This window comes from Callorhinus ursinus, unplaced genomic scaffold (genome assembly GCF_003265705.2).
Source record: "Callorhinus ursinus isolate GAN/ISIS: 27379988/994484 unplaced genomic scaffold, GSC_fseal_2.0 scaffold44, whole genome shotgun sequence".
Lineage (NCBI taxonomy): Eukaryota > Metazoa > Chordata > Mammalia > Carnivora > Otariidae > Callorhinus > Callorhinus ursinus.
The window spans coordinates 1,275,668-1,288,219 of record NW_027397106.1 but is presented as its reverse complement, the minus strand read 5'-3'; the positions used below and the strand labels follow the sequence as shown (position 1 = coordinate 1,288,219).

Below are 12,552 nucleotides of genomic sequence, written 5' to 3'. Positions count from 1 at the left end.
TCCAGGCTTCTGGGAATCTCTGGGAGTTTAAATTGAGGCCTTACCTCAGCTGATTCTCTTGGCTTATTCCTCGCTCTCCTGGGATGGCTTATCTGGCTGCCAGAGTCATTTGCCGTCTCTAATTTGTGTTTAAATTAAAGTTCCCACAAACGGGCTTAATGTGCTGTTACCAAGAGCTCCCAGGCCCCCTGCAGCTCCGGTAAGTTGAGGGGCTGGGGGGAAGGGGCCATTTTGCACGCATCGCATTGAGGCTGAGCCCACTGGGCATAGGGACCTGGAGTGCATGTCTCTGGTCCTCATTGTTCTCCCCACAATGGTGATGCCTCGGGGCAAGGCAGGGCAAATCATGCTCCTGAAGAGCTTGGTGACCAGTAGACCTGTCAAGGGGCTCCCTGGTGGTTGTTCACCCTTTCTCGGGACCTTGGAAAGAAGGCAGGTGAGGTGAGCAATAAGAAGAGGGCAGAGGCACGGGCTCCATTTTTTAGCACATACACAGAGTGTTCACTGTGTGCCAGTGCTGTTCCCAGGGAATTAGACGGGGAACCTGAGGCACGGAGCAGTCAAGTCTCATGTCACACCGCTGGTAAAAGGTGGATCCAGGATTCACATCTATGTGGTCTGGCTCCAGATTTCCAGTGCTGTGCTGCCACTGAGGCCAAGATTTGTCGGTCACCCTCCAAGCCCTTGATCACACAGTGGGGCTTCTCTTTGATTGCCAGAATGATGGAGACAGAAGGAAACTCCCGCATGCTCCGTCTTCCCTCTCTGGGCCACAGACTTCTCATCGGTAAGGTGTGTGCAGGGATTCCGGGGCTCGGGAGCCCGAAGGAGACAGCTGGGTGGAGCGGCCAGCATAAGTTTCCTTCCGGTCAGCCTGACCACGGCCTTCCTGCTGGACCGTTTAATGACATGACAATCTTCAAGGTATAGACAGGATTAAGGGAACCAATAAGGGCCTATGAGGCACCAGGAAGCCCCAAGGGGCAGGAAACAGAAGCCTGACGCAAGCTGGGCTCAGGAGAGGGGGGGGCCTCCCAGCAAAGCCATGGTCCCAGAGGAACCACAACCCCGGCCAGGACTGTGGGCAGGCGAGAGGGCAGGCAGCAGGGGATGGGCAAGAAAGAGCCTGGCTCCTCTTTCCTTCCCTGCCAGGACCCCTGCTGGCCAAACCCAGCCCAAAACAAGAGGTCGGGAGCCCTGGTGATGCCGTCAGCACCCTGGGCCTGGGGCAGCTTAGCCAACAACACAAGAGGCAAACAAAATCACCCATCTGGTTCACCTGGGATCCCCCGAGGACAGTGAGGCCTTACGTCTGCGGCTTTATGGCCACCTCTGTCCCCGCCTGCGGCCAAATAGTAACTGACAGGGAAGGAAATGCAAGACTCCCTGTGTGACAGAAATGGTCCGGCTCACAAGGAAGGTAGAGATCCAGGCAGAAAGAAGGTAGAAGGACAGCGGGCCGCCTGGGCCGGGGCGGGGGTGGGGGGGCGGGGGAAGTGCCCCTAAGCACAGGGAGAGGCAAGGAGGGCAGCATCGGGGGCAAGTGACAAATCATTGTCATCTTGTTCCTGCCCCCGCCCCCCCCAGTTCTAGACGATGAGCCCCTGTGGGGCAGGAATTTCGTCTTGTCCGTCCTCCATACCCAGCCTGGTGCCTCTTAGGTGCATAGTGGGAATGTGTTGAATAAATCAGTGGCTAACAAGTAGATGAACGAACAAGCTGATTCACCGCTCAGGTGCACGCCCCCGGGCCCTCGTCACGTAGCATTGGTGAATGAGTAACACACAACACTCGGATTTTTCCATGCAGCTGTTCGGTCCCGGGATGCTCGAGCCCCCGGGACAACTCCAAATTGGCCAGAGGCTCTGCTTTGATAGCACCTGTTCAAACGCGCAGGGACTTCACTTGGCAGCTCTTGATGAGGGAATAGGGGCAACGGCAGGTTACTTCATTTCGCACAGCAGCCCTCCCGCGAGCTCCTTCTCGGGAGAAATCCTGATCCATGGCAAACCGCCTGTGGTATTCCCGGCTGCAGCCTTTGGCAGGAGATGGGAGACAAGAATGACAGTGCCAAGGAGGCCGCTGAAGTATCGTCACCCTGGGAGCCACAGCTCTGGCTTGCTTTTTCCAATGGGCCATAAAGACTGAGGGAGGCAGGGGGAAGGGGAGGGGGGTCAGCGGAAAAACAAACTGGGGTTCCCAGGTGTAGTCACCGTGCCAAGCCCCCCTGGGGCGGTGACTCCGCATAGACTGCTTCGTAATCCTTGTTCTGCCACTTGCCGGCTGTGCAACCCTGGGCAAGACACTCCATTACCATGCCTCAGTTTCCCCATCTTCCAAGGCATGTGGAGAACACTAATACCTACTTCAGATGGTGGTAGAGAAGAGTAGATGAGTTAGCAGTCGTGAAACGTTTCTCCGAGTTCCTGGTCCATAGTAAGCCCTACGTGAGTGTCATTACCTCAAATCAAGCAGGACACTTGGGTTCTAGCCCCACAAACTTCCTTTTCCTGGAAAAAGGCCAGCTGTGGATACCGCTCAGGTTTGTTGTGACAAGGGAACTAATGCATGGGAAAATTATAAGTTGTGAAAATTTGTTGTCATCGACAGCACGTAAGCGACCCGATTTAGCAGGAGGCAGGGAGGGTCATGAAACCACGGTCCCTCATCAACTTCTGATTATCTGCCTCGTTGAGGTCCCCTTCTTGTCGATGTCATCAGCTCTTTGGCTTGTTCAAGTCTTTGGTTGACAACATCCAGGCCTCTCGTGGGTCCCTCCCACAGAGCAAGGGCTGGGCGGTAACGGCTGGTTTCCCTTCCCACCCACGGGGCAGGTAGAGCCAGGGGACACAAGCTGTGAGAGAGGGGCGACACCTCCGACTCGGCCTGCTTTCCTCTGAGCAGGAGGGTGCGGGCCGAGCAGGGGCAGGACAGGGGAGGGTGGCCAGTTCCTTTGTGCCAGGGCCTCAGAAAGAGTGGTATTTGTCTTGATCATGGAGAGCTGGAATGAAAACAAATACACATCCCAGAGTCCAGTGCAAATGTTCCGCCACTTATGGCTGTGTGTGTGATTCTAAATCGTTGCTGAGCCTCTGAGTCTCGGTTTTTCTCATCCTCAACATGGGGATAATTTTACCTCATTAAAAGGGTAAAAATCAGTGATATCTATAAATCCCTTGGCAGATGGCTGGTCCAATAACTGGGAGCTATTTTAGCTAACATTTTGCATTATCCGCTCACCACTGCCTCCAAGGAATGGACAAGTGTGACTTCCACACCAGGAAAGGTGGTGAGCAGCACAAAGTGATCTATACCTCCGATGTTTACAGTTTCTTTCCAGAGCACATCCTGAGTACTAAGTGTGCATTCCTTCATTTGTTCAATAAGTGTTGCGGAATTTGTACAACTTCATTTTGTTCACTTGTCTTTATCGGACTGTCACCACTGGAACTGCAAGGTCCATGAGGCAGGGGCAGTGTCTGAGGAGTTCACTGGATGCCTGATGAATAGTTGCTAAAAGAGTGAACAGATGGAGCGCAAAGCACATCTGCAAGACTGAAATGGGTCAGGTGAGGAGGTAGAGGCCTGAGGCCTGCATTTCGGCCTCGGTCATGCCTCCAAAACGTTCTCTTGACCTGGAGCCTCCACAGACCTTCCTTCAGCTGTGAGATACTGGAGGAACCTTTTCCCCAGTGGGAAGACATCCATTCATCTACTTAGGTGTCTCTGAAACACCTGGAGAAGGGGCTGAGTCCCCCAGCCTGAGGAGTACGGCAAGTGTCCAAAATAATAATGATAAAAAAGGAATTGATAAGAGCGCCTGCATGACTCAGTCGGTTAAGCATCCAACTCTTAGTTTTGGCTCAGGTCATGATCTCAGGGTCGTGGAATCGAGCCCTTTGTTGGGATCTGAGCTCAGCTCAGAATCTGCTTGAGATTCTTTCCCTTTCCCTCTTCCTCCCGCTCTGCCCCTCCCGCTTATGCACTCCCTTCTGTCTCTCTCTCTCTCTCTCAAATAAATAGATAAAATATTTTTTTAAAAAAGGGGAACTGATAGAGAATGGAAGGAGTAGCCCCTTCTAAGTAACCTAACAGGGGGAGGAAAATTCCAGCTTAGTAATATGTAATTAACACGAAACAAGACATGACCTGCTTTCCTGGGTATTGGGTGCTCCCACAGGTGAGCCGCACCCATGCTTGCCCACAGACCTCATTCTGTGTGATCCAGGCTGTCTAGAGACATAAAAGTAAAGGGAGAATCATAATATCCAAAAGGTGGAAACAACCCAAGTATCCATCAACTGATGAGTGGATAAACAAGATGTAGCCTAGCCACACACTGGCATATTATTCAGCCATAAAAAGGAATGAGACACGGAAGTATTGATACCCTCTGCACCAGGGAACGCCCTTGCAAACGTGATGCTAATGTGATGTGAAATTGGCCACACATTATGATTCCCTTCACATGAAAGTCAAGAACAGGGAAATCTACAGGGACAGAAAGCAGATTAGAGGTTGCTTGGGGCTTAGAAGGGGGGATGGGGGACGTGGGGGTGACAACTAAAGGGTATGAGATTTCTTTTGAGGTAATGAAAATGTTCTCAAACTGTGCTGATAGTTGCACATAGCTGTGAATATACTAAAACCACCAAATGACACACTTTAATGGCGCATTGTATGGTACGTGAATTCTCTCTCAAACTTGTTTAGAGAGAGAGCACGAGAAGGGGTAGGGCCTTTGAGAGGGAACAGGAGGGCCGTGGTCAGAAACAAAGGCCAAGGCCAGTCAGTCCTGGCTGCCCCCCCCAAACCAGAGCCTGCAAGTCACCCAGGCAGTGTCATGGTAGCCCCCAAGCCATGACTCGGGAAGATAGATTGGCCCCAGAAGGTATGGGGCTGGGTCTCTTCTCCTCTGACAGCTCCCTCTCTGTGTTTTTTCTGGCACAAGAAACATTCTGTCTTCTTGTATAAATACGGGAAATTTATGATACTTTTCCCCCTTCTCCTCCCTGGTGGGCTCCTCAGACGGGGCCTAGGGGGAGGAGGGAGATATAAATGTGGAAAGACTTGAAGGAGTCAGGGATCTTGGCTCCAGCCCCCGCTCTCCTTTCTTTCTGCGTGTTTGACCATCTGGGTGAGGAGGCGGCGGGAGAAAAGGTACAGGTCCGGGGAGGCAGCTCTCCGAGGCAGATATCCAACGGGAGGGGCACGGGGGAAATTAGGGAAACATGGCTTGGCTATCCTGAAGCATTATCAGATGAGAGACAGGCCCCCTGCCTGGTTTGGGTTATTTCTGTCCTTGCTGCTTGTTGAGGCAACTGATATGGTGGAAAGAGAATTCATCTTGGATTCAGAAAATTAGAGAAGAACTAAGTAGGTGACCTTAAGCAAGTCACTTCCTCTCTCTGAGCCTCATCTCTAGTAAAAGGGGCGGGGAGGATTAAACTTATCAGGGGGTTAAAACTGGTGTTAGCGATGGGGCCCTGTTTTCAAAAACAATCTAAAGCAGCAAGCCAACATCTAACAGGTGTCCCGGTGAGTTTCTTGGGTTGAAGGGAGGGTGAGAGGATGAGAGATGCCCAGGCCCCTGTCATGACTGTGATGGGGTTTGGCCAAGCATGAGATGATCTCCAAGGTCCCCTCTTTCTTCATCTGCAGGAGGGACTTAGAGAGCTCAGGCTCTGCACACTCCGGGGTTGGGACCACAGTTCCACCACTTGCTGTGTGTCCACGGGCACATCACATAGCTCCTTCGGGCCTCAGTTTCCTCACTTGTAAATTAGAATAACAGTGATCCCTATCTCGGAGGACTGTCATGGGGATGATAATAACCAACATGCATAATATCTGGCACTCCATAAATGTCACTATTAGAACTAGTCCATGATCCGATGTAATCCTGGGGTGGGGGGGTCGGAACTGACAAAGCTGGTGTAGGAAAGGACATCAGGAAGGACGAAGGCAACACTGCCGGAACAAAAAGGCCCCAAAACACAGTCGCACATAGAAACCAAGTTTATTTCTCATGTAACAGTCTAGATGGAGCAGTTCCAGAGCAGGCAGCTCTGCTCCACCTGGTCGATCAGAGATGGGCTTCCTTCCATGTTGTTGCTCTGCTCTCTCTCAGGGATTCCTCCTCAACTGCAGGATCAAAGCTCAGTCTCAGGTGAGTCAGGTCCAGCTCGTGAAAGGACTCAGTGTCTTAAGGCTCTGATGACATTCCTTGGCTCCCATTCCCCTGTGGCCACACCTGGCAGCCAGGGCAGCCGGGAAATGGGGTGTCCAGCTGGGAGGCTCTCATGGAGAGAAGGGATTTTATCGAACAACTAACGGTCTTAATCCAGGGCTCAGACCCACACCTGGGCCACCCTCTTCCTCTTCGCCTCTCAAAGGAGGGGAAATAGAGACCACAGTCCAGAAAACAATGTGATCCCCATGAGGTTGCTGTGATCCCCAATGGCCATCCCTCCAAGAACTGCTGCCGCAGGACAGTGACTTGGAGGCCTTGCTCCAGAGAGAATACCCTTCTATCCATCTTCTTCACAAAGATGTGAGACGAGATTCTGCCCCACTGCCCACCTGCCCCTTTCTCATGGTCTTGTCCCACTCTCCACCCCTGTTCCCCATCACTAAGTGTGACTACAAATGTGGGGGTGCAGTAGGAATGGAAGGCAAGACCCAGGCAGGGAGGCCATGCTTTGCAGGCAGCTCGGGCAAATCCAGCTACCAAATGTGTGACCTGAAATGGGGAAGCTGTCTGAGCTGCAAATGACTCTTCTAGAAACAGGAATAAGAAGCTTACTTGTCAGGGTTGTTGTGAGCATTACACAGGATAATATACCATCTATAATATCTGTACCCGGCACAGAGGAGGCCCTCAAGAAAGGGGAAGTGATTTTACTAGGCGCCAGCAAAGCAAGCCTGATCCCTGTCCCCTGGCCTCACCCAGCCTTTGCATGGTCTCCCCCGCCTCCCCTGCCTGGGCCAGTGTACCACTCCCTCCCTCTTCTTTACCTCCCATCCTCATTCCCTTCCCACCTGAATCCTGATCTGTGCTTTCCACCTCCAGCAAGTCTTGCCCGACTAAAACATTCCCACTCGGCCCCTTCCCACCCCCAGCCCTCACACCCCACCCCTATCTGCTCACTGCCCCATGGTCCTGGCCTCCAACTTTCCACAACTTTCCATGCGGCCTGCCTCTCCCTTCCCGGGCACCCCCCCCCCCACTTCAGGAAGTGGGCAGCCATGTTGGGGGTTCAGATTGGTTATCGAGCAGATCAGAGTTCAGATTCCAACTTCACCACTTTCTAGTTTTTTTTTTTTTAAGATTTATTTATTTATTTTGAGAGAGTGAGAATGAGAGAGAGAGAGAGCACGAGAGGGGGGAGTTGCCAGAGGGAGAAGCAGGCTCCCCGCTGAGCAGGGAGCCCGATGCGGGACTCGATCCCGGGACTCCAGGATCATGACTTGAGCCGAAGGCAGTCGCTTAACTGACTGAGCCACCCAGGCGTCCCCACCACTTTCTAGTTTTATGACTTTGGCAAGTCACGTCTCTTTGGAACCCTCTGGAGGGGTTGGGCATGTGGGGGCTGGTACATAGCTCAAGGGGATTTAGGAAACATCAGTCTCCTCTGCTCTCCCCCACACTCCCCAGCCCACACTCCAGGGACTGACTCTCTACCAAAGGGAGGTATTAGACCAGGAAAGTAATTCCTCCACCAAGGCCCTTTTTGGGAGCCGGGGTGGGGGGGGAGGAAGAAGGGACTTCCCCTTGAAGTCTGTGGGCACTGAGCAGGACCGTCAACCCAAGAGCCACAGCAGAGGCCAAGAAAGAACTCGGGCACCCCAGCCCCCTCACTCTCCTACCCTTATCACATACACCCCAGTTGTTAGACACATTCAGGGATGCGGGTGAGCGGGTTGATCTGATCAGGGTCTTAGAGAATCCATGGAGCTCTTAACCTCTAAGAGGTTCCATGCCTCTATCTCCAACCTTCCCGGATCAGAAAAGCAACATTAATAACTAATGTTTATACGGTGCTCCCCAGTCCACTGACATTGTTCTGGGCACTTCACACACAGACTCACTTAGTCTGCACAGCAGCCTATGGTCTAGGACCATTAATTCCATTTTGCAGATGAGGAAACTGTCCTCTGGAGAGGTTAAGTAACTTGCCCAAGGTCATACAGCTAGCCTAAGGCAGGGCTGAGATTCAAAACCAGGCACTGAGGCTCCAGAATCCAGAATCTGCTGGAATAAGAGCATTCACTGGTAGTTTCTAGGGGCAAGTACTGTGGAAAACGTATCACATGTATTTCATTTAATCCCAAACACCCCCCTGGGATAGCTACTGTTCAGTTTTACAGAAAAAGAAAGTTAAGACAGAGACAAGTTAGGCAACTTGCCGCAAGTCCCACAGCTAGATAGCTTCAGAACCCCTAGCTGCTTTGCCCCACAATCTCCCACCCTTACCCCCAGCTCCTCCTTCTCTAGATGGGTCTTAGCACCTTCCTTGACAAATCTGCTTTACCCCCACAGTCCACAACCACTCCCCTTCACTTCTGTCCCTTTCCCTCCCCGCTCCTCCTGCCACTCCCCTACAGTCCCCCCTCCCCCACTGTGACCTACAAACCTTTCGGTCCCTCTCCCTCAGCTCCCTCTGCCCTTTCCCACAGTTCCCACAGAATCAGATATATTTCACCAAAAAAAAAAAGAAAGAAAGAAAGACCATCGGCCATTCCCCAGTCAGGCCCCCACTGCGCCTAGATCTCGAGCCCCCAGGGGAGGCACCGCAGTGGCTAAATTGGAGAGTCAGAAATAAAACCCTCAATCTACTCCCCTGCCCCCACTTCCCATCACTCATCTGGGAATCCAGGGCGAAGACGGAGCTAAAGTGCAGAGCGTTCATTTAATATTAACAAATTGAAATGAATTCTTTTAATGCCAATTAACTTGGAGCGGCCCCTTATTAATAGTAATTTAGATTCATACTTGGAAGAAGCAGGGATGGGGGCTGGGCCAAATGTGCCCAGAATGTCAATGTGACAAGGGAGCTGGAGAACTCAGAGGGGAGGGGCAGAGGCAGTGGGACTTCTGCTGAGTTGGGGTCTGTTCCCCTCCGAGAAACGGACAACGTCACAGGAGGTGGATCTCTGGGAAACAGATTACTCTGGTATTTTGCTTTTTGTGCCTGCAATGAATCTGAAGAGGCTAAACCGCATCAAACCATTTTGATGGTTTACTTCACAGTAATGCTACAAAAAGAATCTCCTCAGAGCCGAGATTTACCCCAACTATCCTAAGCCAGACCTCGCTGACCAGAAGTGATGGGGGTCCCCAAGCCAGCTCACTCTTCCTTCTTTGTGTTCAGTCCAGCCAGAGCCGAAGATCAAAATGGGGTACCCTAATCCCTGCCGCCTCCACCTTAATCAAAAGTCAAAGAGAGGACCAAACATTGTGTTTCTTCTGGGAATCTTCTTCCAGAAGGTAAAAAACCCAACAGGCTTACCCTGAGCTAGCAGCTTACATTTAGGGGAGAAAAAAAAATCTGCTTGTACTTTGTTAGAATTTAGAGAAAAGATGAGAATGAAAAATTCACTTTGTGTACCAAAGAGTTGCCCAGAATAAAGCTAAGGAGAAGGAGCTCAGTCCCAGACTAAAAAGTCAAACAGAAATTCTGCTATCCCTGATTTTGCTGGGGCGGTCCTACTAAAAGTGCCCAGGACTAGAACCCTGAACGTAGGCTTTGACCCAAGAAGATCTTTTCTTCTTCCTAGGTGTCCCTCCTTGGCTAGGAGGGTGAGTCAAATGTGAAGCTGGGAATTATAGACATTGGGGGTGAGGGTCCTGAGATGGAGGAGAAAAGAGTGCCAAGGGGGCTGGGGAAGGGTAAGAAAATAATATAAGATGGTGAAGTTTATAAAATAAAAACTTTAAAAATTGTTTAACATATAAAAGATTAAATTTAAAGAACAAGTCAGGTTTTAAAAGGAGCTAAAATACAACAAAATTGAGAGATTAAAAAAACAAAAATGAGGATAAGGCATAAAACACTTCAAGTAAATTATTCTTCAAAAGAGGAGGGGTTGGAATTAATCAAAAGAGCCCTTGTTCACACCCGGGTAGAGTTTCCCAAACAATAAATCCATTTACCAAACAAAAAGAGAACACAAAGTAACAGTTTCACACGGAGAAAAAACAAAACAAAACATGGAGATTCAATAACAGCTAAAAAACGAGTGAGGAAGAAAAAAAAAAAGAAAGAAACTTGAAATCCGTTAACTGATTATTTGTAAATATTGAAATTGGAAGATGGGATGGAGAAAGGCGGGAAACTGACATCTTCAGAGAAGTGAAACTTGCAAAAACAGAAGGTGTAACTCATTCCCAAAGAAAAGTAAACTCTCCATAAGTAGAATACTCCTTCCCCAAAGAAGAAAATATAAAATTGATCTAAAAAGTACCACTCACCCTCCCCCAAGAAAAGTATATTAATCTGAATCTAATCTTCCCCCAAATCTGAAATAGATTATACGAAAAATAAATAAAAGGATTGCTTCCTTTCAACGAAGAGAAAAACAAAACCGGATTTAAATTGCCTAATGGGGCAGGAAGGGGGACGTTGTTTGCAGGTGCCAGAAAGGATGGGGGAGGGGGTGTTTCAGGGGAGGAAGACCCGCTTACCTTTTTCTGGAGCGACGGCCCCTAGACAGAGGTGGGCGTGGGACCCCGTGAGTGCCTGCGTGTTGGGTCAAAAGAGGAATAGGGAATCCGGGTGCCCCTGCACGAAGGAAGGGAGTGGAAGGACTGGGGGTACCCACCTCCCCACCTCCGCGCGTCTCCCTCCCTCCTGTACCCAGGCCTAGCGAGCTACTGAAAGTTACAAATTGCTTCCATTATTAGCTCATCCCGGGCGTCCTGGTCATTGGCCAACCCTGGACCACGTGGTCCGTCGTACCAATCGATCGAATTTCTAGTTGCAATTCTCTGTCTGTCCCTTGGCTCTGGGCAGGAAAGGGGGGGGCCAGTGGCGCGGGGATTGAGGAGGGGCTAAAGCGGGGGGAGTCTCCTCGCCCCCTCACCCTCCCTCTCCTCCTTGCCCCGGCTCTTGAGTGGCCGCCCCAGAAGGGGTTGAGAGAATGTTGTTGTCTGGGACACACCCGAGAGGGCACAAACTGAAGGAAGCGAAGAGACGTTGCCAGGGACCCAGGGCCCTCTCCTCCCAGTTCCCCCGGCCGGGCCGGCCCCAACTGGCCACACCCTCTTGTAGCGCCCACTCGGCCCCGGGCAGTCCCGGGGCGAGTAGCCGGGCCCCTTGTCCCGGGCGCTTGAATGTCCTCTCTCCGGATCATTGCTTCGGCCCACGCTCTGGGGAAGGTGCTTCCCTGGGGCTCGCTCTGGATCAGGCGCCTGCGCCCTCAGGGGCACCCTTCTCACGCCGACTGCCGAGTTTGCTGCGCCCCTCCTGGGACAGTTTGAGAGGCGACCAAACTTTTGAATGGATAAAAATCAAGAGGAGTCCGTCCGGAGCAGGTGAGCTGGGCTCTGGAGGGGTGCGTGCGTCTCTCCTTCTCTCTGTCTCTCTCCGTCTCTCTCTCTCTCTCCTCCTTACTCCATCCCGCTTCCCCTGCTGCCCCCCACCTCGGAGGAATTTGGGCTGGGGACGGGCGTGTGTCAGGTGAGTGGGTCCAGAGCAGCTTTCCTCCCCTGAGTTTGGGGACTAAGGTGGGAGCTGGCAGAGGTAGGAGAGGGACTGCTTCTGAAACTGGGGAGGGTGGGAGAAATTGGGGGCCTAGAGACCCGAAGAGTCTGAGTGTGATTATTTCTTTCTGCAAACGCAACTTGCGGGAACTTCAGAAAAGTTTTTTGAAGGAAGATGGAGAAGGGAGCAGAGTTGGGGTTTTGAGGTTTAACGTGGGAGGGAGGAGCGCTGTGCTTCCTATACTGAAGGATGCATTTGCTGTTTCCCAGTCAGGGTGTATTATCAGTGTCCCGAACCTGCTCACCCAGCAAACTCTTAGAGACGCTTGGAGATCCCCACTGGGGTCTCCGCAGAAAGGGAGAGAAGTACCAGCCAAAAATAGCGGTTTCCCACTCTCCCGAGGAGGGGGGGTGGGGGCGGGGTTATTGTCCTGGAGCCCCAGCTCTGGGCAACCTCAGCCCCTGCTGCGCCGGGACCAGTCGCCGATTTTAAGTTAGGATGACACGAGAGAGGGAACAACTCCCAAATTTCTTCTTCTTTTCCTTGTAAACCAATTTTGATCCAGAGATTCATCTCCCTAAGATGGAGTCAGAGGAGTGTCCCTCTCCGTCCTCCCCCCGCCCCCAGCACAATCTTCCTCCTTTCTCCAGCGCTCAAGGGAGGGCAAGGAAAAGAGCCCCTTACCCCGTCCCGGGGCTGAGATTGCCCCCCATCCACACACAAGGGAAGTCCCCGGAGGAAGAGATGGCTCTTCTAAAAGGAGTCAAGGGCAGAGGGTGGTTTCAGACGGCGCGGCTGAACTTGGGCCTCCCGGGTCGAGATTCGGGGGGGGGGGGGGGGGGGGGGG

General features: G+C 51.8%; 1 long non-coding RNA gene across 1 annotated transcript; it reads right to left on the bottom strand.

The window, feature by feature from the left end:
- Positions 1 to 6,003: 6,003 nt before the first annotated feature.
- On the bottom strand, positions 6,004 to 10,881 carry LOC112832721 (uncharacterized). The gene is made up of 2 exons (XR_003210435.2): positions 10,688 to 10,881; positions 6,004 to 6,144 (listed from the first exon to the last, which is right to left on the bottom strand). It is a non-coding gene; the product is annotated as an uncharacterized lncRNA (long non-coding RNA).
- Positions 10,882 to 12,552: the final 1,671 nt, after the last annotated feature.